The sequence below is a fragment of the Salvelinus alpinus genome, chromosome 14 (assembly GCF_045679555.1).
Source record: "Salvelinus alpinus chromosome 14, SLU_Salpinus.1, whole genome shotgun sequence".
NCBI lineage: Eukaryota > Metazoa > Chordata > Actinopteri > Salmoniformes > Salmonidae > Salvelinus > Salvelinus alpinus.
The window spans coordinates 28,044,170-28,069,467 of NC_092099.1; the positions used below are offsets into that span (position 1 = coordinate 28,044,170).

Sequence of the window (25,298 nt, forward strand, 5' to 3'; positions counted from 1 at the left end):
CCGTTTGAGCAGACACATGCATATTTGTGGCCTGCTGGAGGTCATTTTGCAGGGCTCTGGCAGTGCTCCTCCTTGCACAAAGGCGGAGGTAGCGGTCCTGCTGCTGGGTTGTTGCCCTCCTACGGCCTCCTCCACGTCTCCTGATGTACTGGCCTGTCTCCTGGTAGCGCCTCCATGCTCTGGACACTACGCTGACAGACACAGCAAACCTTCTTGACACAGCTCGCATTGATGTGCCATCCTGGATGAGCTGCACTACCTGAGCCACTTGTGTGGGTTGTAGACTCCGTCTCATGCTACCACTAGAGTGAAAGCACCGCCAGCATTCAAAAGTGACCAAAACATCAGCCAGGAAGCATAGGAACTGAGAAGTGGTCTGTGGTCACCACCTGCAGAACCACTCCTTTATTGGGGGTGTCTTGCTAATTGCCTATAATTTCCACCTTTTGTCTATTCCATTTGTACAACAGCATGTGAAATTTATTGTCAATCAGTGTTGCTTCCTAAGTGGACAGTTTGATTTCACAGAAGTGTGATTGACTTGGAGTTACATTGTGTTGTTTAAGTGTTCCCTTTATTTTTTTGAGCAGTGTATATTTTTCCTCAGCATTCTACACACAATACCCCTTAATGACAAAGCAAAGCCAGTTTAAAAAAAAATGTTTGCCAATTTATTAGAAATAAAAAACAGAAATAACTTATTGACATAAGTATTCAGACCCTTTGCTGTGAGACTCGAAATTGCTCACGTGCATCCTGTTTCCATTGATCATCATTGAGATGTTTCTACAACTTGATTGGAGTCCACCTATGGTAAATTAAATTGATTGCACATGATTTGAAAAGGCACACACCTGTCTATATAAGGTCCCACAGTTGACAGTGGGCCAACGTCCTATTGGCCAACGTGCAATCATTGGAAAATAAAATCGATTACCTACGAGCAAGATTAAACTACCAACGGGACATTAAAAACTGTAATATCTTATGTTTCACGAGTCGTGGCTGAACGATGACACGAAGAAGACACAGCTGGCGGGTTTTACACTGCATCGGCAGGATAGAACAGAAGCCTCTGGTAAGACAAGGGGTGACGGTCTATGTATATTTGTAAACAACAGCTGGTGCACGATTTCTAAGGATGTCTTGAGGTTTTGTTCACTAGAGTTTTCATCTGTATTTTTTTGTAGCTGTCTATATACCACCACAGACTGATGCTGGCACTAAGACCACACTCAATGAGCTGTATACCGATATAAGCAAACAGAAAAAATTTCGTCCAGAGGCGGCGCTCCTAGTGGCCGGAGACTTTAATGCAGGGAAATGTAAATCCATTTTAACAAATCTCTACCAGCATGTTAAATGTGCAACCAGAGGGAAAAAAACTAGAGTTTTCATCTGTATTTTTTTGTAGCTGTCTATATACCACCACAGACTGATGCTGGCACTAAGACCACACTCAATGAGCTGTATACCGATATAAGCAAACAGAAAAATTTTCATCCAGAGGCGGCGCTCCTAGTGGCCGGAGACTTTAATGCAGGGAAATGTAAATCCATTTTAACAAATCTCTACCAGCATGTTAAATGTGCAACCAGAGGGAAAAAAACTATAGACCACCTTTACTCCTCACACAAAGATGCGTACAAAGCTCTTCCTTGCCCTCCATTTGGCAAATCTGACCATAATTCTATCCTCCTGATTCCTGTTTACAAGCAAAAATGAAAACAGCAAGCACCAGTGACTCGGTCAATAAAAAGTGGTCAGATGAAGCAGATGCTAAGCTACAGGACTGTTTTGCTAGCACAGAATGGAATATGTTCAGGGATTCTTCCGATGGCATTGTGGAGCACACCACATCAGTCACTGGCTTCATCAATTAGTGCATCGATGGCATCATCCCGACAGTACCTGTACATACATACCCCAACCAGAAGCCATGGATTACAGGCAACATCCTCACTGAGCTAAAGGGTAGAGCTGCCGCTTTCAAGGAGCGCAAAGCTAATAAGAAATCCCATTATGCCCTCAGACGAACCATCAAACAGGCAAAGCATCAATACAGGACTAAAATCGAATCGTACTACACCGGCTCCGACGTGCGTCGGATGTGGCAGGCCTTGCAAACTATTACATACTACAGAGCGACACAGCCGAGAGCTGTCCAGTGACACGAGCCTACCAGACGAGTTAAATTACTTCTATGCTCGCTTCGAGGCAAGTAACACTGAAACATGCATGAGAGCATCAGCTGTTCCGGACGACTGTGAGATCATGCTCTCCGCAGCCGATGTGAGTAAGACCTTTAAACAGGTCAACATTCACAAGGCTGCAGGGCCAGACAGATTACCAGGACGTATGCTTCGAGCATGCGCTGATCAACTGGCAAGTGTCTTCACTGACATGTTCAACCTCTCCCTGTCTGAGTCTGTAATACATAAATTGTTGACCAGTTGAAAAATAATTTTATTGAAATAGATAACACGATTGAAGAGAAAAGCACAGCTCTGCAAGGAACTGTTAATGATGACTACTTATTCCAGTTACTAATAAGGACTCACCCATTAAGAAAATGACTGTATGAACTGTTAAATCCCCTTGGATTGATGAGGAATTGAAAAATTGTATGGTTGAGAAGGATGAGGCAAAAGGTATGTCAATTACGTCTGGCAGCCCAAATGACTGGCAAATGTACTGCAAATTAAGAAATCATGTGACTAAACTAAATAAAAATAAACTACATTATGAAACAAATATAAATTATATAAAGAATGATAGTTAAAAGCTTTGGGGTACCTTAAATTACATTTTGGGGAAAAAAGCCAACTCGGCTCCTTCATTCATTGAATCAGATGGCTCATTAATCACAAAGCCCACTGATATTGCAAACTACTTTAATTTATTTATTTTTCATTGGCAAGATCAACAAACTTAGGGATGACATGCCAGCAACAAACACTGACACTACACATCCAAGTATATGGGACCAAATTATGAAAGACAAGAATTGTACTTTTTAATTCCGTAAAGTCAGTATGGAAGAGGTGAAAAAATTGTGTTTGACCAGATACAATGCTATTTCACAGTAAACAACTTGACAACAGAATTTCAGCATGCTTATAAGGAAGGACACTCAACAAGCATAACACTTACACAAATGACTGATGATTGTTTGAGAAATTCATGATAAAATGATTGTGGGGGCTGTCTTGTTAGACTTCAGTACAGCTTTTGACATTATCGATCATAGTCTGCTGCTGGAAAAACGTATGTGTTATGGCTTTACACCCCCTGCTATAATGTGGATAAAGAGTTACTTGTCTAACAGAACACAGAGGGTGTTCTTTAATGGAAGCCTCTCAAATATAATATAATTAGAATCAGGAATTCCCCAGGGTAGCTGTTTAGGCCCTTGATTTTTCAAATTTTACTAACGACATGCCACTGACTTTGAGTAAAGCCAGAGTGTCTATGTATGGGGATGACTCAACGCTATACACATCAGCTCCTACGGCAACTGAAATGACTGCAACACTCAACAAAGAGCTGCAGTTAGTTTCAGAGTGGGTGGCAAGGAATAAGTTAACCCTAAACAGATATGTGGTAGTTGTGGAGTAGGGGCCTGAGGGCACACAGTGTGTTGTGAAATCTGTGAATGTATTGTAATGTTTTTAAAATTATATAAACTCCCTTAACCCTTTCATGCGTGAGTTCCAAATATCTCTAACGGTCGCCCCAGCGTGAGTTTTTTTATGCACGTGATATTAGAAAGTTCTCTCCATTCCAGAATGTGTTTGTTATGTAACAGTACATTTCATCCGCGCTGCCCTCAAACAAAAGCACGCAGCCTGTTTTTATTTGTCAATTTTAAATTATTTTCTAACAAGTTTTTTATTTTCTAATAACAGTTTGAAATGAGGTGTGTTCCACCTCATTCATTCACATAGTCATTTTTACTTTTGCGGACCAATTAATTTTTTTGACATTTCTGACCCGGACAAAATTCCCCAAACACTTCTCAATTGTTTGTGCAGGACATTTACTCATCTGCCGTCCTGCATACACGTGTTCATATTATTCCACCTGTCGCCTGCATCGAAATCAACGTTGTTTTCGTTACCAATAATACCTTTGGAAATGTGTGCGTTTCTATCAAAGTGCCTTATTACGTTATAATAGTTTCTGCATGTCGTGTTATGTCGTTTCTACTGTAGCATCATGTTTTTGTGTATATTCCTTATAACCGCGGACACGCGATGTAACGTTACTCATTTCATAACATTTATGGTGTTATACTCAATGCTTAGGTAGCTAGCTACATTCTCCTATTAGCTCTGGAAAACAATGCTAATTGCGTCATGGAAGTATTAGCATGTGTTGTATTTTGAAGCTACCCTGGCCTTATGACTCCCAAGTGGCACAGCGTCTCAGTGCTAGAGGCGTCACTCCAGACACCCATCTTCAAATCAAGACTGCGTTTCTATCAAAGTAAGTGCCTAATTACGTTATTGTGTCGTGTTATACCGTTTCTACTATAGCTCACTGTGTGAATGGAGCATAATATATTTGTATATATTCCTTATAACCGCGGACACGCGAGGTAACGTTACTCATGTTACTCACCTTTTATGGTGTTATATTCAATCGTGCTTATGTAGCTAGTTACATTATTCTATTAGTTCTGTAAAACAATGCTAAATGCGTCAGAAGTATTGGCATGTTGTATTTTGACGCTACCCTGGAAAAATTGAAAAAGATCTTATACCACTTGGTCGTTTTCTGAGTGCATTCCACAAAGCTGTTTATCATCCACTGCCCCCATTTTGAGGTAATAGTCAAGCACGCAGTCTGGTTTCATGTTTCTCTGTCTGGTTTGTTTCTCTCTCCCGTCAGGTGGTCCACCTTCCCTGTGGCCGACATGGTTGCTGTATGGACAGTGGAGAGGACATGGACGTCTCGTTTGTCATGCCACTTTACTGCCAGCTGTTAACATTTCTTATTTTGTATAACGGGTCATTTAGGATGGTAGTAGCGTTGATGAAATGCAGTCATAGCAGCAGAACTAGAAAGCAGTCTTTACTGTCACCAGGAATGTATACATTTCACTAATTGTGGTTGTCCCCCACTCCTGGCTCTCTCTTATCCTGTAGCTCCAAGGCATAGCGATTGGTCTCTACTATGTCTCCCACCAGCTCCTCTGTCAGAAACAACTTGAAGCACTCTGCCTCAGTTGGAAATGGCAAGGGGCGTTGCACTCCAGACTGGGACTCATCAAAGCAAACACCAGAGCCAGGAGGGGTGAAACAGCAGGGCCAGGAGGGGTGAAATGACTGGTGGCCTTCCAGCTACCACAGAACTCCTGTACTTCATCCACTGTTGGTATGCCTCCATCACCACCAGCATCTTCAAAGGGAACTGGGACTTTGTCAGTGGACAAGGGAAATTCAGATTCAGGGTTCTCAATGGCTACAAGGTTGGGGGGCAGCTCCTCACTGTCACTGTCAGAATCTGATTCCTGACTTTCATACTCAGACTCATTGTCAGAATTTTAAAAAATCTCCAGAATTTCCACATTTGTTTGTTGTCTCCTTTTGAAAGACATTGCTAATGCTTCAGCTCATCTCACTAGCTACATACATAAACAACAACACTGAATGGTTTAGAGTGAGAGGGTACGTGGTTGACTGCCGGCACGCGCCACTTGTATCAATAAATCACTATCAGAAAATGTTTTGTGTGGCAATTATTTGTGTATTTACGGTTTTATTCACATGTTTTCAAATCTAGGTGACAAATCATGCATTCCGATTCTTGCACAGATTGTAATGGGCACATATTATGTGTGTAAAATACTTTTTTGAAGGTTGTACTGATTATGATGAGCTAAGCTAATTCCAGCTGTGTAGTCATGTTTGTTGACATTCAATGCATTCTGGGTTCACGTAATCGTCTGTTTGACCAAAGATGTTATAACAAAATGAGGTGAGTAAAAGTTCACTCGTTTTTTGAGGACTTCCGGAAATGAATGGTGGGATGTGAACGACGGTAGACGACACACCCCTTCAACATGCATACTATAAACAGACCAAACTCATCTCGTCTTCTCTTATTATCTTCGGTTTCTGTGAGGAAAAAAATGCATGGCTGCGCGCTGAAACTAATCGTCGGATTACTTTCGATTTCTAAAAAGTGCTTTACCTAATTATTTCGATCAATGGTGTGCTCACCCGTGATGTGATTAATTATACATAGTAATTGCTATTAGCTAATTCATATTGTAGTTTATGTCAGCCGAGAGTTAGAAAATATGACTGCTTGTGTTGGGTCAATCTTTCCTCAGCGCTAGGACAAATGTAGCCTACATTTTTCCGGTTAGGATGATTGTGTTATGCTATATATTCTTCTGTGAATATCTGAACATTGAATCCAAAAATAAACTGCTCACATTCTGGACATAACTTTGTAAGGACTGTGTTTGTGTAAATAGTTTCTGAAAAAAGTGTGGCCAGCTCAAACGCTGATTGTTGCGTCATTCGAAACTGGCCGTTCTAAAAGAGCGTTCTAAATGAGTGTTCTAATCACACGGGTGTGATCGTACGCTTCAGGGACCACTGTAGAACGATCACACCCGTGTGATGGTACGTGTGAAAGTGTTAATTTTGCTGGGCCATAATAAATACAAATACAAATACAAATGATGGCATATTCAATGAACTTATGAAAACTAACCAAGCGCTCCAGGACAAGTTGTCTATAGAAATAAAGGAGCTTAAAATCAAGAAATTCAACCAAGGCAAAAAAGACAAGGTTGAGGACAAAGTCTACTTCTGGAGAAACCCTGACAAAAGAGGTCCTGCTCCTCTTCTCCATGACAGACGCAGGAGGGAGGCTGCTGAATTCTAATTCTATTTCTAATTCTAATTCTATTCTATTCTAAGCAGTGGCGATTTTAGTATGTAAATCTTGGTGGGGCAAACCTCCCAAAAATGTGGGATGCATGCCAGCAAAGCCACAACACAACACTAAACAATACATTAATTGCACTATAACGGTGACAAACAGTGCCCACAAACTGTTAGGGTCTACATAAAGCTGTCCCAACAGCAGAGTCCCAACACCTTACCACTGCTAAACCTGGCTTTCAGCGGAGCCTTGTCTGGCAGCAAAACAGTTCATTCAGCCTCATTTACTGTGTATTAAAAAAACATAGCTGATATGGCTGACTTGCTTAAACAAATGTGGTCTCCACTGACAATTGCGTTTTACAATTGAGATGGTCATCCCCAAAGCCAACTCTTCCTTTGGCCGCCTTTCCTTCCAGTTCTCTGCTGCCAATGACTGGAACGAATTGCAAAAATCACTGAAGATGGAGTCTTATATCTCCCTCACTATCTTTAAGCATCAGCTGTCAGAGAAGCTTACCGATCATTGCACCTGTACACAGCCCATCTGTAAATAGCCCACCCAACTACCTCATCCCCATATTGTTATTTCTTTTTTTGCTCCTTTGCACCCCAGTATCTCTACTTGCACATTCATCTTCTGCACATCTATCACCCCAGTGTTTGATTGCTAAATTGTAATTATTTCGCCACTATGGCCTATTTATTGCCTTACCTCCCTAATCTTACTACATTTGCACACACTGTATATAGATTTTTTAGATTGTGTTATAGACTGTATGTTTGTTTATTCCATGTGTAACTCTGTGTTGTTTGTGTCGCACTGTTTTGCTTTATCTTGGCCATGTTGCAGTTGTAAATGAAAACTTGTTCTCAACTGGCTTACCTGGTTAAATAAAGGTGAAATAAATAAATTAAAAATTAAAAAAACATGGCATAAGGGGACGACAAGCAGATAAGAGGTAATCCGTAATTTCGATTAAGACATTAATGAGCAAGCGACTGTCTATATAACCGTAGGATAAATAAATGGGCACACAAACAGACAATGAAAGCTCTTAAAATATTCAATGATTACATTTCTCTAAAAAAGGTTATAGACTATTTGTGCACCACCCAGTTAGAACAGTAGGCAAAATTAAAAGGTGAAAATAGACCAAATTATTAGGGTGAGGCACATTGAACGCCGTTTGGATCTTTCAGTGTAAAAAAGATACGTCAAATAACACGTCAAATAACACAATTCTATTACACAACATACACTTAGTATTACTTTCTTATCTACTGTATACATTTCAGAGGCGCAACAGCGCCTCTTCAACCTCAGGAGGCTGAAGAAATTCAGCTTGTCACTTAAAACACTCACAAACTTTTACAGATGCACAATCGAGAGCATCCTGTCGGGCTGTATCACCACCTGGTACGGCAACTGCTCCGCCCACAACCGTAAGGCTCTCCAGAGTTTAGTGAGGTATGCACAACGCATCACAGGGGGCAAACTACCTGCCCTTCAGGACACCTACACCACCCGATATCACAGGAAGGCCAAAAAGATCATCAAGGACAACAACCACCCGAGCCACTGCCTGTTCACCCCGCTATCATCCAGAAGGCGAGGTCAGTACAGGTGCATCAAAGCGGGGACCGAGAGACTGAAAAACAGCTTCTATCTCAAGGCCATCAGACTGTTAAACAGCCATCACTAACATTGAGTGGCTGCTGCCAACATACTGACTCATCTCTAGCCATTTTTATAATGTAAAAATGTATGTAATAAATGTATCACTAGCCACTTTAAACAATGCCACTTTATATAATGTTTACATACCCAACATTACTCATCTCATATGTATATACTGTACTCTGTACCATCCTGATCTAATTTCAAATGCTCACACAGACTTTTTCCCACTCGGGTCATACAAATAATGCCTTATTACCAACGCAGCATTGTACAGCTTTGACAGTGATCGTAATGGTGGCGCTTGGCTTAAACGTGCAAATTCAGCACACACAATACCCCCACACACAAGCACATACATTTACATGTTGTACAGTTGAGACAAAGATATCAATAAATGTCTGATGACATAATATCAGGTAACTATAATGCCTAATGTCAGTGCAGTGGATGTGTATTAGCCTTTTCAAAATGTAGTATGTTGGAGCATTTTGTAACACAACTTTCTGACAACTGATCAGGGTGTTTATGAATGGTAGGCTATATGTGTGCTGGGCGCAACCACAAACCACAACCAAATAGAGTAACCACACAGGTAAACAGACAGACAAGAGTCATAACCAGGTGAGCTCGGTGCAGTACTTAAAGCCCATTAGAGCTTTCTCCTGCTCCCTCTCTCACCCGCTCATCCTCCTCTCAGTCCATCAATCACAACTGAGTTGCCAAACCGGTACAGAATGATGATAATTAATAAATCATGGAATAGCTCTGGATTAACTCCTATGGTCATTCATTATGGCTAGTTTCACATCGCCTCATGTGAAGGGATTATTCAGGAGGACATATGAAGCAACAGAATTTTCAAGGAAAATATGTTAAAACAGACAGGGTTCTCTGTCAGAATATGGAATTATATATTTCCTTTATATGTATCTGTGATGTGATCGTTTCCTCCCACTGAAGATTCCCCATAGAGGCATCATCCAATCAGCATCTGATTCACACATGGACCAATCACATCCTTAGTCTCACCTCAACCAATCAAATCAAATTTCAAATCAAATGTACGTATATAGCCCTTCTTACATCAGCTGATATCTCAAAGTGCTGTACAGAAACCCAGCCTAAAACCCCAAACATCAAGCAATGCAGGTGTAGAAGCACGGTGGCTAGGAAAAACTCCCTAGAAAGGCCAAAACCTAGGAAGAAACCTAGAGAGGAACCAGGCTATGAGGGGTGGCCAGTCATCTTCTGGCTGTGCCGGGTGGAGATTATAACAGAACATGGCCAAGATGTTCAAATGTTCATAAATGACCAGCATGGTCAAATAATAATAATCACAGTAGTTGTCGAGGGTGCAGCAAGTCAGCACCTCAGGAGTAAATGTCAGTTGGCTTTTCATAGCCGATCATTAAGAGTATCTCTACCGCTCCTGCGGTCTCTAGAGAGTTGAAAACAGCAGGTCTGGGACAGGTAGCACGTCCGGTGAACAGGTCAGGGTTCCATAGCCGCAGGCAGAACAGTTGAAACTGGAGCAGCAGCACGACCAGGTGGACTGGGGACAGCAAGGAGTCATCATGTCAGGTCGTCCTGAGGCATGGTCCTAGGGCTCAGGTCCTCCGAGAGAGAGAAAGAAAGAAAGAGAGAAAGAGAGAATTAGAGAGAGCATACTTAAATTCACACAGGACACCGGATAAGACAGGAGAAGTACTCCAGATATAACAAACTGACCCTAGCCCCCTGACACATAAACGACTGCAGCATAAATACTGGAGGCTGAGACAGGAGGGGTCAGGAGACACTGTGGCCCCATCTGATGATACCAGGGCCAAACAGGAAGGATATAACCCCACCCACTTTGCCAAAGCACAGCCCCCACACCACTAGAGGGATATCTTCAACCACCAACTTACCATCCTGAGACAAAGCCGAGTATAGCCCACAAAGATCTCCGCCACGGCACAACCCAAAATCCTTATTTACACATAGACAAGCCAGAGCCACCTGCTCACACCACAGCCCTGCCAGGTACGTGAGCCCTCTGTTATTACTTAATACAAACAGATACACCCCAGCCAGGCACTGTGACATCCAACTCAAGGGTTAACTGTAGCTCAAACTCTATGTTGGTGTATATTAATGTACTGTATACTAGTGTGTTACTTTATATAATGGTGTTAAATGGTGACCATAATGATTCCATCTGTAGAACTTGGCTCTCATGTGAACAATGATCACAATCTAAATATGATCGGACATCCGACAATGTATTCGGATAAAGCCAAACATGGTCCCTCTTCCTATGCCTCGTCCTCCTCCTCTTCCTCCCCCTCTTCCTGCCCCTCATCTTTACACTCCAACTCACTCCTCCAAAACCGAAAGAACGGAAACAGCTCTCACAGGGGAGGGGAAAAAAGCAGAATGGTGCAGTTGGACGGATGAATGAAGAACAGAGCGCCCACACAGTGAAGCGGAGGAGTGGAGAGGAAGAGAGGATGAGAGGACGTCACGGCAACAGAGAGAGTGTGGGTGCAGGGAGATGTGTGGGAGTGATGTGGGCTGCATTCCAACAATGCTCTCTGTCTCTCCATCTTTTTTTGGCTCTGCATCTCATTCATGTGTCCTTCTGTCTTCAAATCACTTCCTCTTGTCTCGTTTCCCGTCGATATCTTTATCTGCAATGACTTTAATGTAGAATCTATGAAAACATATTGAATCCTCACATGCCACACATCAAATTCTCCAGTGTTAAATAAACACTGACAGTGTTAAATTTAACACTGGGCCAGTGTCTATACGTGTCCACACTTTTGAGTGTTGAATTAACACTGCGCTTAGGGCTGATGCTGTTCCACTTTGTCAGTGTTCGGGAATTAACACTTTTATATCGAATTTCTAACAATAGGAGCGGACTACAGTAGGTGACAAATCTGTCGATGTACCCATGAGCAAGAAACTTAACCCTAATGGCTGCTGTAGGTCGCTCTGGATAAGACCATCTGCTAAATGACTAAAATGTAAATGTATATAGTTTACACAAATGGTGTTATGCATTAACATCTTATATAGTAGGTCCTGAACAATTTTGATGTAGAAAAGCCTTTTGAGTGACTAAAATCACCCATAATATTTTTGGGTGATATACATTTTTGGGGTAGAAAAATTACTTTTTCTCTCATGGCTAACTACCAGGAAGCTTGAAAAGACAGGCTGAGTGGGTAGGACGCTTACATTCATGAACGCCTTGACTGACAGCTCTTTGAAATGCGTATTTTAGGAACGTTGGATGCAGTGAGAAGTGTTGCAACAAAAGCAGCTCAAGCAAAGTTAATGATACACAAAACAACCCAAACAACATTGAAATTGCATCCATGTCAATTTTGCATCAATGTAATATATTTCTCATCTGATGAAGTTCACAGCAGCGCTGAAAGATGTGTTGACATTATAACTGTGTCAGAGTCTTGAATGACCCTTCCCCCCATTTTGTTCCATTCTGGCTGAAGCACTAGCTACCCAGTAACAAGGTAACACCAGACACATATGAAAGGGATAGCATATAAGTATTTTTGTCATAGATGAATAGTTTAAACTTGTAATTACATTTGCTGACACCCTACAATCAGATTTTGCCACCAGTAGAGTAGATTTCTAGCTATATTTTGTATTTTATTTTTTAGTTAACCTTTATTTAACTAGTCAAGTCAGTTAAGAACAAATTCTTATTTACAATGACGGCCTACCAAAAGGCAAAAGGCCTCATGGGGGCTGGGATTAAAAATAAAAATAAATTAAATAAAGATAAACACACATCACGGCAAGGGAGACAACACAACACTACATAAAGAGAGACCTAAGACAACAACATAGCAAGGCAGCAACACATGACAACACAGCCTGGTAGCAACACAACATGACAACAACATGGTAGCAACACAGACTGGCAGCAGCAGCACAACATGGTAGTAGCACAAAACATGGTACCAACATTATTGGGCACAGACAACAGCACAAAGGGCAAGAAGGTAGAGACAATAATGTATCATGCAAAGCAGCCACATCTGTCAGTAAGTGTCCATGATTGAGTCTTTAAATGAAAAGATGGAGATAAAACTGTCCAGTTTGAGTGATTGTTGTAGCTCGTTCCAGTCGCTAGCTGCAGCAAACTGAAAATACTAGCAACCCAGTGATGTATGTGCTTTGGGAACCTTTAACAGAATGTGACTGTCAGAACGGGTGTTGTATGTGGAGGATGAGGGCTGCAGTATATATCTCAGATAGGGGGAAGTGAAGCCTAAGAGTGTTTTATAAATAAGCATCAACCAGTGGGTCTTGCAACAGGTATACAGAGATGACCAGTTTACCGAAGAATATAGAGTGCAGTGATGTCCTATAAGGAGCATTGGTGGCAAATCTGATGGCTGAATGGTAAAGGAAATCTATTCGCTTGAGAGCACCCTTACCTGCCAATCTATAAATTACGTCTCCGTAATCTAGCACAGGTAGGATGGTTATTTGAATCAGGGTTAGTTTGGCAGCTGGGGTGAAAGAGGAGCGATTACGATAGAGGAAACCAAGTCTAGATTTAACTTTAGCCTGCAGCTTGGATATGTGCTCAGAGAAGGACAGTGTACCATCTAGCCATACTCCCAAGTACTTGTATGAGGTGACTACCTCAAGCTCTAAACCCTCAGAAGTTGTAATCACACCTGTGGGGAGAGGGGCAGTCTTCTTACCAAACCACATTACATTTTTTTTGGAGGTGTTCAGAACAAGGTTAAGGGCAGAGAAAGCTTGTTGGACACTAAGAAAGCTTTGTTGTAGAGCGTTTAACACAAAATCTGGGGAGGGGCCAGCTGAGTATAAGACTGTATCATCTGCATATAAATGGATGAGAGAGCTTCCTACTGCCTGAGCTATGTTGTTGATGTAAATTGACAAGAGCGTGGGGCCTAGGATCGAGCCTTGGGGTACACCCTTGATGACAGGCAATGGCTGAGACAGCAGATGTCCTGACTTTATACACTGCACTCTTTGAGAGAGGTAGTTAGCAAACCAGGCCAAAGATCTCTCAGAGACACCAATACTCCTTTGCCGGCCCAGAAGAATGGAATGGTCTACCGTATCAAAAGCTTTGGCCAAGTCAATATAAATAGCAGCACAACATTGCTTCGAATCAAGGGCAATGGTGACATCATTGAGGACCTTTAAGGTTGCAGTGACACATCCATAACCTGAGCAGAAACCAGTTTGAATACCAGAGAAAATACTATAGACATCAAGAAAGCCAGTCAGTTTATTATTGACAAGTTTTTCCAACACTTTTGATAAATAGGGCAAAATAGAAATAGGCCTATAACAGTTAGGATCGGCTTGATCTCCGCCTTTAAATAAAGGATGGACCGTGGCTGCCTTCCAAGCAATGGGAACCTCCCCAGAGAGGAGAGACAGGTTAAAAAAGGTCACAGATAGGTTTGGCGATAATAGGAGTAGCAACCTTAAAGAAGAAAGGGTCTAAACCATCTGACCCAGATGTTTTTTTGGTGACCAAATACTTTGTAGGTGACCAAATACTTATTTTCCACCATCATTTGCAAATAAATTCATTAAAAATCCTACAATGTGATTTTCTGGATTTTTTTTTCTCATTTTGTACCTATGATGAAAATTACAGGCCTCTCTCATCTTTTTAAGTGGGAGAACTTGCACAATTGGTGGCTGACTAAATACTTTTTTGCCCCACTGTTTTCATTTTTTTACTATTTTAGAATCTTTTGAATTAGGTAATTTTATTCATTTCACTTCACATATTTGGACTATTTTGTTTATGTCCATTACATGAAATCCAAATAAAAATCTATTTAAATTACAGGTTGTAATGCAAGAAAATAGGAAAAATGTTAAGAGGGATGAATACTTTTGTAAGACACTGTAGGTAAGAGAATATCTTACCTACAGAATATCCTACCATCTATACCATTGGTGTATTAAAATGAGAGTTAGGGTGATGTCAACCTATCTCTTCAATAATCCCACCTTCTGAATCCAAGTGTGTGATATAGAGGAGGGGATCAGTAACTTTTGGTGAAACACAATAAATCATCACAAATCCACTTTGAGTTACTTTCACCAACAGTCCCCAACCTCTTCTCCACCCAACCTCCCACCACATATTGGTCAGCTAGAATACAATGATTCAGCCCTGTTTAACAGACTCAGAGCATACCCCCTTTCCGACACAGAATTCAAGGTAGTAACAGTACAGCTTCACAATGAATGCATCCAGGACTATGACACAAGTTTGGTAAAGCAGATTCACCAACCTGAAGTCAGCGGCTAGGAGGGTCCTGGATGAAGAAAACGTCTGGACTGGGGCACGAAAATGGCTGGTCCAGTTAAGATCGGACCCAACTAGAGTGGGCGGAGTCCAACACCTCCCCAGCACCATCACGCTGGGGAACAAGAAAGGCTCCGTCCACTACTACGGCATGCTCAAACTGTGGAAGAACTGCGGCCAACTGGGCCATCTGGCTGCCATCTGCACAGCCATCATCTGGGAGATCTGTAAAGACAACCATCTCACCTCAGACTGTACCTGCCCTTGCAACCTGTGAGGGAAGGGGGCCACTTATTCAGAATCTGCCCCAGTTCCTATGCCGGCAAGGCAAGGGTGAACATCACCAACCCCATACACTACCCACCATTGCGACCTGTACGCTCTCGTTGGTTGGCCCTCGCTTCATACTCGTCGCCAAACCCACTGGCTACAGGTTATCTACAAGTCTCTGCTAGGTAAAGCCCCGCCTCATCTCAGCTCACTGGTCACCATAGCAGCACCCACTCGTAGCACGCGCTACGAGTGGTACATCTCACAGGTACATCTCACTGGTCACCCCCAAAGCCAATTCCTCCTTTGGTCATCTTTCCTTCCAGTTCTCTGCTGCCAATGACTGGAACGAACTGCAAAAATCTCTGAAGCTGGAAACATTTATCTCCCTCACTAGCTTTAAGCACCAGCTGTCAGAGCAGCTCACAGATTACTGCACCTGTACATAGCCTATCTATAATTTAGCCCAAACAACTACCTCTTCTTCTACTGTATTTATTTATTTATTTTGCTCCTTTGCACCCCATTATTTCTATTTCTACTTTGCACATTCTTCTACTGCAAATCTACCATTCCAGTGTTTTACTTGCTATATTGTATTTACCTCGCCACCATGGCCTTTTTTTGCCTTTACCTCCCTTATCTCACCTCATTTGCTCACATTGCATATAGACTTATTTTTCTACTGTATTATTGACTGTATGTTTTGTTTATTCCATGTGTAACTCTGTGTTGTTGTATGTGTCGAACTGCTTTGCTTTATCTTGGCCAGGTCGCAGTTGCAAATGAGAACTTGTTCTCAACTAGCCTACCTGGTTAAATAAAGGTGAAATAAAATACATAAAATAAAAACCCACTAACCCAAATCCCAAACCCACCAACCCCCCTCCACCAGACAACAACCAGACCCAGACCTTTCCACAGGCATCCCCCCATCCCACACCAACTGCCCTTGATCCCCCTACCACTACCCCTACTGCCTCTGACTCCTCCCCCCTGCTCCTTAGTGACCCAGATCCACCCCCATTAGGCCTCTCTGCCCCTGATTCTGCACAGCATGAAATCAGCCAGCCTCAATCCAGACCCCCCGGACCCTCCGAACTGCCTTCACTCCACCCAGCATCCTCCATTCTATAGCCAAGTCAGTACCGAGGGACACCACGCAGTCAGTGGGGAGACATGCCAAGACCTGTGAACAGCCAAGAACCACCCGACAACACAAACGACCCGCTAGAAGCCCTCATCCAAATTTGCAATGAAATGATCAAGTCCAGAACGGGACCCCCCCCCCCCCCGAAAAAATTCACCATTACCCTGACAATGCACTCAGAACAGAAAGACACACTCCAGATGACTGTTCATGGTTGCCTCCCGGCTAGGGAATCAATCCATTGACGGCACAAGGTTCATACAGAGAAATTCTCCCACAGAGGCACGCAAACTGAACCAACTGTTGGTGAGTGCTCCGAGGCAGGTCTGGGCCTTGATTGTTCCCTCCAGCCTTCTACCTTCTACAGCACCAGCCAATGCCGATGGACATACTCTCCACCGCTCCCTTCTCCATCTCTCTCCTTCTTCCTCCCTCTGAGTGAATGCTTGCTCCTCAGGTGGTCCTTCCTACCCTCTGCAGATCCAGTACCAGTCCTCGCACCAGCATCCACCCAGTACCCGGTTTCCAGCGCAAGCCCCAGCACCAGACCACCAGATGAGGAAGGACCAAGGATCAGACCTTCATCCAGATCGAGCAGGACACAGAGGAGGACCACCATTGACCTCTCGGTCGAGGGCTCCCTTGTGCGTCTGCTTGCTCCTCAGGTTATCCTTCCTCCCCTCTACAGACCCAGATCCCGACCCAGGACCTACAGCAGCCCTAGTTCCCGATTTCTGTTTCCAGGTTCCTGTTGTACCCCAGTCCCAGCACCAAACCAAGCACCAACCCCTAGTTTCCAGAACTAATCCCAGTACCAGCACAACTTCCAGTCCTGGACCCAACACCAACCCAGTTTTCTCCCAGTCCCAGATCCAACACCAGCAACAACCCTGGACACAGCCCCAACCAACCACAACTGCCACCTCCATACAGCAACTTTAACTTTAACATGGAACAACCATATCAGTAACGTGTGCAATAAATCTAACCAACTGCTTGGATTAGTTTAGAAAAATGTATGTTATTTATCTTTATGTAGCGTAAGATTAATCAATCAATCACTGTACATACAAAAACACAGATATTTAAAACAATCCTAAATATGTTTGGAAATAAGATAATGTTGGGCATGGTTTTGATGGGAATGTTTAAGTCCCCACAGAGTAAAACAAACACAATCACACTCTCAACACTGGGGTTCAGTTACACCAATGTGTGTTAATTTCACTGCTAGAGAGTTCATTTAACTCCTCAATCTCCACTAGAAATTATACATCACGAGGTAACACTGGCCAATATTCCTTCACCTCGTGTCGTTGCCTGTACTTCTAACAACACATAGAGAGGTATGGGATACCTAGTCAGTTGCACAACTGAATGCATTCAACAGAAATGTGTCATCCGCATTTAATCCAACCACTCTGAATCAGAGAGGTGTGGGGGCTGTCATTGGTGCATGGCGAGCGGTTGTTGTCAGGGGTTAACTGCCTTGCTCAAGGACAGAACGGCAGAGTTTTCCACCTTGCTGGCTCTAGGATTCAAACCAGTGATCTTTCAGTTACTGGCCCATCACTCAACGCTCTTAACCGCTATGCTACCTGCCACCGAGGGAGAGGGAGAGAGACAGGGGGACTTTCAATGAAATATACGATTTCATTTCAAAATGTGTCCTTTGTATCTGCCTTCCAAAAGCAAAATACTGGAAGAAATGCATGAGGGTCTTCCTGGTCCTGCTGGAGTGTCACTACCATCAGATGGCTGAGCAGCCCCTACATCTCTCTCTCTATCCCTCTCTTTCTCACACACACAGCACAATTAAGAGTGGAAAAACTGCCAAGCCAGAAAATAACACAATCTGGTTGAAAAATATCTTTCATACAAGACTCTTTGACTGTCATTCTATTTCATAGTCAAACAAGAAGCACATTTCCAATATCTTATAATCTAACAATCATTTAAGTGCGGAAGTGAAGAGTCATCCTTCCCAGACTAATCAGATCTCTCTCTATGGAAAGTACAGACAGACAGGGGTCTAGGGAAACTTACCAGGCCTTGGGGCAATTTCTATAGCTACACAAGGTGTGTATGTGTGAGTTTGTGTTTACCCAGACACATTGAGGGGGTTTAACAGGGAGTTGAGTACCTGAATCAAATGGATTGTATGTTGAAAAACAAGGACGACTCTGCTGCTTATTTGGACAAGGATCCGACAAGTCTAAAGACTGGGAGGTGAAGAATGTTTCTGTCTGTTTGTGTGTGTGTTTGTGGTGGTATGTGGTGATTGAGGGAGGGGGGGCATAGTAAACTTTGTCTCAGTTCAGAGAGGCATCATGGGAAGCAGTCATTTGGTATTACCAAAAAAATGTCAGGCAGGTGAGGTAAGGTCATGAAACAAGGGGTTGTATATAGAACATAGAACATAAACTGTATACAGTAGCATGTACTGTAACCCTATAGTAACCCTACAGTAACCCTGATTCAATATCATGCTCTCATATCCTCCTTGTGCTTGTCGTTGTAGGGACCACAGTCGACTTCAGGTCTCAGGCAGGGTGACGCCACTACACCAGGCAATAATTCCATATGAGCCTGTCATTTACAAAGCATCTGTCAAATATAGATGGACATGTCTGACGTAAAATAACATATGGGCTTTCTGTTCCACATGGTCTATACTGAGATTAAAACCCCCTCTGTCACTCCCTTGGGTGAAAAAGATAAAACTGAGGGGAAGCCAGTGGGGTGATATAATGTAGCTTTAAAGTCCGGACTGTCAGAAATGCTAATAGGTTAATCTCATTACAAGCATTTCGCTACACTCGCATTAACATCTGCTAACCATGTGTATGTGACCAATAAAATGTTATTTTATATCTGCTTGATTAGTATGTACAGGACATAGGGGAGGAAGTCTTGTTTATGGACGTTTTGTCAGTCAGGAAATAATCCACACACACACACACGCACACGCGCACACTCAAGAGGAGGGTACACGCGCACACGTGCGCACACGCGCACACACGCACACACACACACACACACACACACACACACACACACACACACACACACACACACACACACACACACACACACACACACACACACACACACACACACACACACACACACACACACACACACACACACACACACACACACACACACACACACACACACACACACACACACACACACACACCTCTACCCTCCTCTTGAGTTGTGGATAAAGCAACTGTGAAGGATAATGAAGGACTATACAATGAGCTGAGGAGCCTAAGACTAATACACTGTGGATCAATGGTATGGAGGATGGTGGATATGTTTTGTATGTGCAAAGCATCTTAGTGGTATAAGCAGTGTTGAGAGACGTTGTGGTTGTTTCAGGACAAAATGTCTGTGTGTATTTGTGTGTGTATTTTCAGCTGAACTGAAGTCACCTCTGCAAGTTTGAGAAAGAGAAGCAGACATATTAGGATCCTTCCTATTTAGACTTGATGGGTCTTCAACCAGTAAGACATCACAAGACCTGCGCGGATTTTTACAACACAGAGACATTTTAATGGATATTATGATCATTAAGATGTTTGGGAAGAAAGGAATGCTCAGCTCCATGCGTTGTAGCGTACACTATCGTTCAAAAGTTTGGGGTCACTAAGAAATGTCCTTGTTTTTGAAAGAAAAGCTATTTTTCCCCCATTATTAAAATAACATAAAATGGATCAGAAATACAGTGTAGACATTGTGAAAATTGTAAATGACTATTGTAGCTGGAAAGGGCTGATTTCTTATGGAATATCTACATAGGCGTACAGAAGCCCATTATCAGCAACCATCACTCCTGTGTTCCAATGGCACGCTGTGTTAGCTAATCCATTTTAAAAGGCTAATTGATCATTAGACAACCCTTTTGCAATTATTTTAGCACAGCTGAAAATTGTTGTTCTGATTAAAGAAGCAATAAAACTGGCCTTCTTTCGACTAGTTGAGTATCTGGAGCAACAGCGTTTGTGGGTTTGATTAAAGGCTCAAAATGGCCAGAAACAAAATTACTTTCTTCTGAAACTCGTCAGTCTATTCTTGTCCTGAGATATGAAGGCTATTCCATGCGAGAAATTGCCAAGAAACTGAAGATCTCGTAGAACGCTGTGTACTACTCCCTTTACAGAACAGTGCAAACTGGCTCTAACCAGAATATAAAGAGGAGTGGGAGGCTCCGGTGCACAACTGAGCAAGAGGACAAGTACATTAGAGTGTCTAGTTTGAGAAACAGATGCCTCACAAGTCCTCAACTGGCAGCTTCATTAAATAGTACCCGCAAAACACCAGTCTCAACGTCAACAGTGTAGAGGCGACTCCGGAATGCTGGCCTTCTAGGCAGAGTTCCTCTGTCCAGTGTCTGTGTTCTTTTGCCCATCTTAGCCTGAGTCTTAGTCTGAGATATGGCTTTTCTTTGCAACTCCACCTAGAAGGCCAGCATCCCAGAGTCGCATCTTCACTGTTGAAGTTGAGACTGGAGACTCAGTAAATAACCTCTTACTGGGTTTCATGCTAAATTACACCAGTTAATATCATGGGCCGGCTCCATGCATATCATATCTAACTAAAATGCACTGCATGGCGTACTAGTCATTTGCATGTTGAGTGAAGTCATCATTTAGCTCTCTCTGTCCATACAGGTAAGCACCACTAACCAAAACCCAAAGCTTTTCACCCCTAAAGCAAGATCAATTACACAACATGACAGCCGCTAGGTAGCTAGAACGCTAACAGCCAACCAGCCATAGCTAGCTACCACCTGCACAGGCCTAGAATGGAGTGTAACCAATGTCAGGGTACCATTAAAGAAAGGGAATGTAAACTAACCAGTTGTGTTATTACCAGTCACACTTTTCCAGATTTAGAGTGAATATTGACTATCAGGAAACTACTAGGAGATAATGACTATTCACATTCAGATAGACAAATGTAATAGTATACGATCATGTTACAGAATGTTAATAATATGTCAGTTACTGCTGCATTTACAGAAAACATACAGAGATAATGGCTAGCAGGAAGGTTCCTGTCTTTTACTGTTACAGTGTATATACAATAACAAGCACTCTTTTGCTGTTGGGCTGTTATGACCTGACTGACTGGTAAAGTATTCAGACTAAGGTCTATTCTACTTGGAGTTCAAAGGTCATAAAAACAACCCTGGGGTGAATGGATGTTAATCCCATTACTGAGGGAACTGAGAGACAAGCAACCGTGAAGACTAGTCTTCTGCTTACCATTACTATGACCATGAGTTTAAATAATTCACAAAGATTTTATGTATATTGTTTAACTGTAATAGCAGAGGGTATAATATACTGTAATGGTTCTGGCTGTGTGTGTATTGATGTTTGCATGTTTGTGAGTTAGGCTATGTTAGTTTTTGTGTAGGTGGTAGAACTGAAGAACTATACAGCAATCCTCCAGTGTTAAATCAACACTTACCAGGTTTCCATCCAACCTTTTTATGCGAGTGAAGTGTATGAGGATATAAAATGTCACAATTGACTTGTTGCGGATTAAAGGCTGTGCGTGATCACGTAATACACATGAAATTAACTTTTGCGATTAAATTCCCATATGTACAGAAAAAAAATACACAAAAGGCTGGGTCCACACAAACTGCATTTTCAACTCTACTGATGGTTTTGTCTCCCCAAAATGGTCTTATGCCAACTCTATTGGTATCTGTGCTCTAGTCAACAGATTGCATATACAGTGCGGATAGGCCTATAGCCTACATGATGAGATTATTATGGACAAAAGAGCGAGATTATTTGTATTTATCAAACGGCAGCCAAGCATTGATCATCATGTCACCAGAACAAGACCCTCAATATTTATTGGAAAGGAGTATCAAGCGCATCACCTTGAACTTTCACCACCCTGTGAAGTTCATCATTACTTATTTAATCTGTAGCCTAATAAAGGCCTGATGGAAACAGCACATTTGTGACTCTTTTCAGGAAACTAGGTGTGTGTTGTGCGTCACTAATTCACAGAAGAGGCATTTGAACGTAAACTTGATTTTTTTCACATACTGGTTAGTATGTGTAGGTAATCCTTTCTAACGCGGATTTTGAAAGATATCATGTAGTAGAACTGCAAAAGTGTTGATCTCCACTTTCTGGAGGACCGAGTTTTAAAATCATTGGAATGTCCAGTGGGAATTAGAATATGATAGCTAAGGAAATTTAGAAAATTCTGGTGTTTGATTGCAAATATGCAGAGGGAGTCGAAAAGAGAACAAACAGAAGGCTGTTGTATAAAACACCTGTCTCTGGATTACATCTTCAAACTAAGGGCAACCATGGCATCCGTGACAGAGAGGGAGAAGTGTCCATCCATGTAAGATAGTCTAGCTAGCTACATTTTCAAAAATTATACGTTTCTAATTTTGTCAGAAAGTCATTTTCATTTCTAGTTAAAGCATACTGTTAGCTAGCTAGCTAACATTAATTGGCTGGCTCGCTGCTACCGTTACGTGTACTGAATGATCTGTGTAGTATTATTATTTGTATCTCTGTGCCATTTGCATTGCTTGTTATAGCCTAATGTTAGCTAGCTAGCTAACATTGAACCTGGTTGGTTAGCTACCTGCAGATTCATGCAGTAGTAGAATGCCCTGCTTTTATTTCATCACACTCACTCATGTAAGCTATTTTGCCTCGCCATTAAATTGGAAATAATGATCTTGTTGTGAGTTTATTTTCCTGTAATAATGAAGACAAATGAGCTAAAGTGAAGACGTTGTCAGCTACAGTTGAAGTCGGAAGATTACACACACTTAAGAGTCATTAAAACTCGTTTTTCAACCACTCCACAAATTGTTAACAAACTATAGTTTTGGCAAGTCGGTTAGGACATCTACTTGGTGCATGACACAAGTAATTTTTCCAACAACTGTTTACAGACAGATTATTTCACTTATAATTCACTGTATCACAATTCCAGTGGGTCAAAGGTTTACATGCATTAAGTTGACTGTGCCTTTAAACAGCTCGGAAAATTCCAGAAAATTGTCATGGCTTTAGAAGCTTCTGATAGGCTAATTGACATCATTTGAGTCAATTGGAGGTGTACCTGTGGATGTATTTCAAGGCCAACCTTCAAACTCAGTGCCTTTTTGCTTGACATCATGGGAAAATTAAAAGAAATCAGCCAAGACCTCAGAAAAAAATGTAGACCTCCACAAGTCTGGTTCATCCTTGGGAGCAATTTCCAAACGCCTGAAGGTATCACGTTCATCTGTACAAACAATAGTACGCAAGTATAAACAGCCCAATCCCAGAAAAAAAGCAAAGGACCTTATGAAGATGCTGTAGGAAACAGGTACAAAAGTATCTATATCCACAGTAAAACGAGTCCTGTATCGACATATCCTGAAAGGCCGCTCAGCAAGGAAGAAGCCACTGCTTAAAAAACGCCATAAAAATGCCAGACTACGGTTTGCAACTGCACATGGGGACAAAGATCGTACTTTTTGGAGAAATGTCCTCTGGTCTGATGAAACAAAAATAGAACTGTTTGGCCATAATGACCATCGTTTGGAGGAAAAAGGGGGAGGCTTGCAATGCGAAGAACCCCATCCCAACCGTGAAGCATGGGGGTGGCAGCACCATGTTGTGGGGGTGCTTTGCTGCAGGAGGGACTGGTGCACTTCACAAAATAGATGGCATCATGAGGGAGGAAATTATGTGGATATATTGAAGCAACATCTCAAGACATCAGGAAGTTTTTGTCAATACAGGGGGTGCTGTTTCCACTTTGGAAAATATCGTCTCCAAATTAAACTGCCTCATACTCAATTCTTGCTCGTACAATATGCATATTATTATTACTATTGGATAGAAAACAATCTCTAGTTTCTAAAACCGTTTGAATTATGTCTGTGGGTGAACCAGAACTCTTTCTACAGCGAAACTCATGACAGGACATGCGAAGCTCTGAAAAATAGTCTCTGATCTCGGATCAGTTTTAAGCTCTGTGTATGCCCTATGGATCGAAATGAACTGCACCCGCCTTCCCCTGGATGTCAGTAACCAATGAGAAGTGGAATGGTGTCTCTAGGTGGTTCTCAGAGTTTATAAAAGGGAATGGAGTGAGATGACCCATCTTTTTGACGCTCGCCAGGACGCAAGGGAGGACATCAGAATCGCATGCTCAAAAGCTCTCGTTATTGATCAAAGATCTATCCGTCTGTGATTTAATTCGATATAGGTGTTAGAAACATCATAACGAAGTTATTTGAAACCGATTTATATCAGTTTATGCGAGTATATTGCTATTTTTCTGAATTTCCTTGGTATTGCGTTTGACGATTTGGGCATGTGTGTGCCGTGTAGCTATCGTTAGCTGCTAGTTCTGAAGTTGAGGAGGTCGTTTTACAACAAAGCTGTCACGATCTATCACAAGGATGACGCTGGAGAGACGAAGCAGGTACGGGGAGTAACATTTAATAAATCACGGACATGGAACGAGACATAAACAGCTTAGCAAACAGAAAAACAATCAATGCAGAAGCAGGGAACAGAGCTGGGGAACTGACACATATAGGGGAGGAAATGAACAGGTGATAATAGAGTCCAGGTGAGTCCAATAACGCTGATGCGCGTGACAAGGAAAGGCAGGTGTACGTGATGGATGGCAGGAGTGAGTGATGCAAAGCATTCTGGCGCCCTCAAGCGCCAGGGGGAGGGAAAGAGCGGGAGCAGACGTGACAGTACCCCCCCACTAGGGGCGCCACCCGGCGTCCCACCTGGGCAAACCGGCCGAGACATGGGCGCTGGGCAAGCCGGTTGAGGCGTGGAAGCCCGACGAACCGGCTGGAGCGTGAGAGCCTGGCGAGCCGGCTGAGGCATGGGAGCCTGACGATCCGGCTGAGTCCAGACGCCTGTCGATCCCGCTGAGGAAACCCAA

At 42.5% G+C, this 25,298-nt stretch overlaps 1 long non-coding RNA gene across 1 annotated transcript; it reads left to right on the forward strand.

The window, feature by feature from the left end:
• The first annotated feature begins 3,699 nt into the window (after positions 1-3,699).
• On the forward strand, positions 3,700-5,730 carry LOC139538693 (uncharacterized). Its single transcript, XR_011667786.1, has 2 exons — positions 3,700-4,488; positions 4,894-5,730. It is a non-coding gene; the product is annotated as an uncharacterized lncRNA (long non-coding RNA).
• Positions 5,731-25,298: the final 19,568 nt, after the last annotated feature.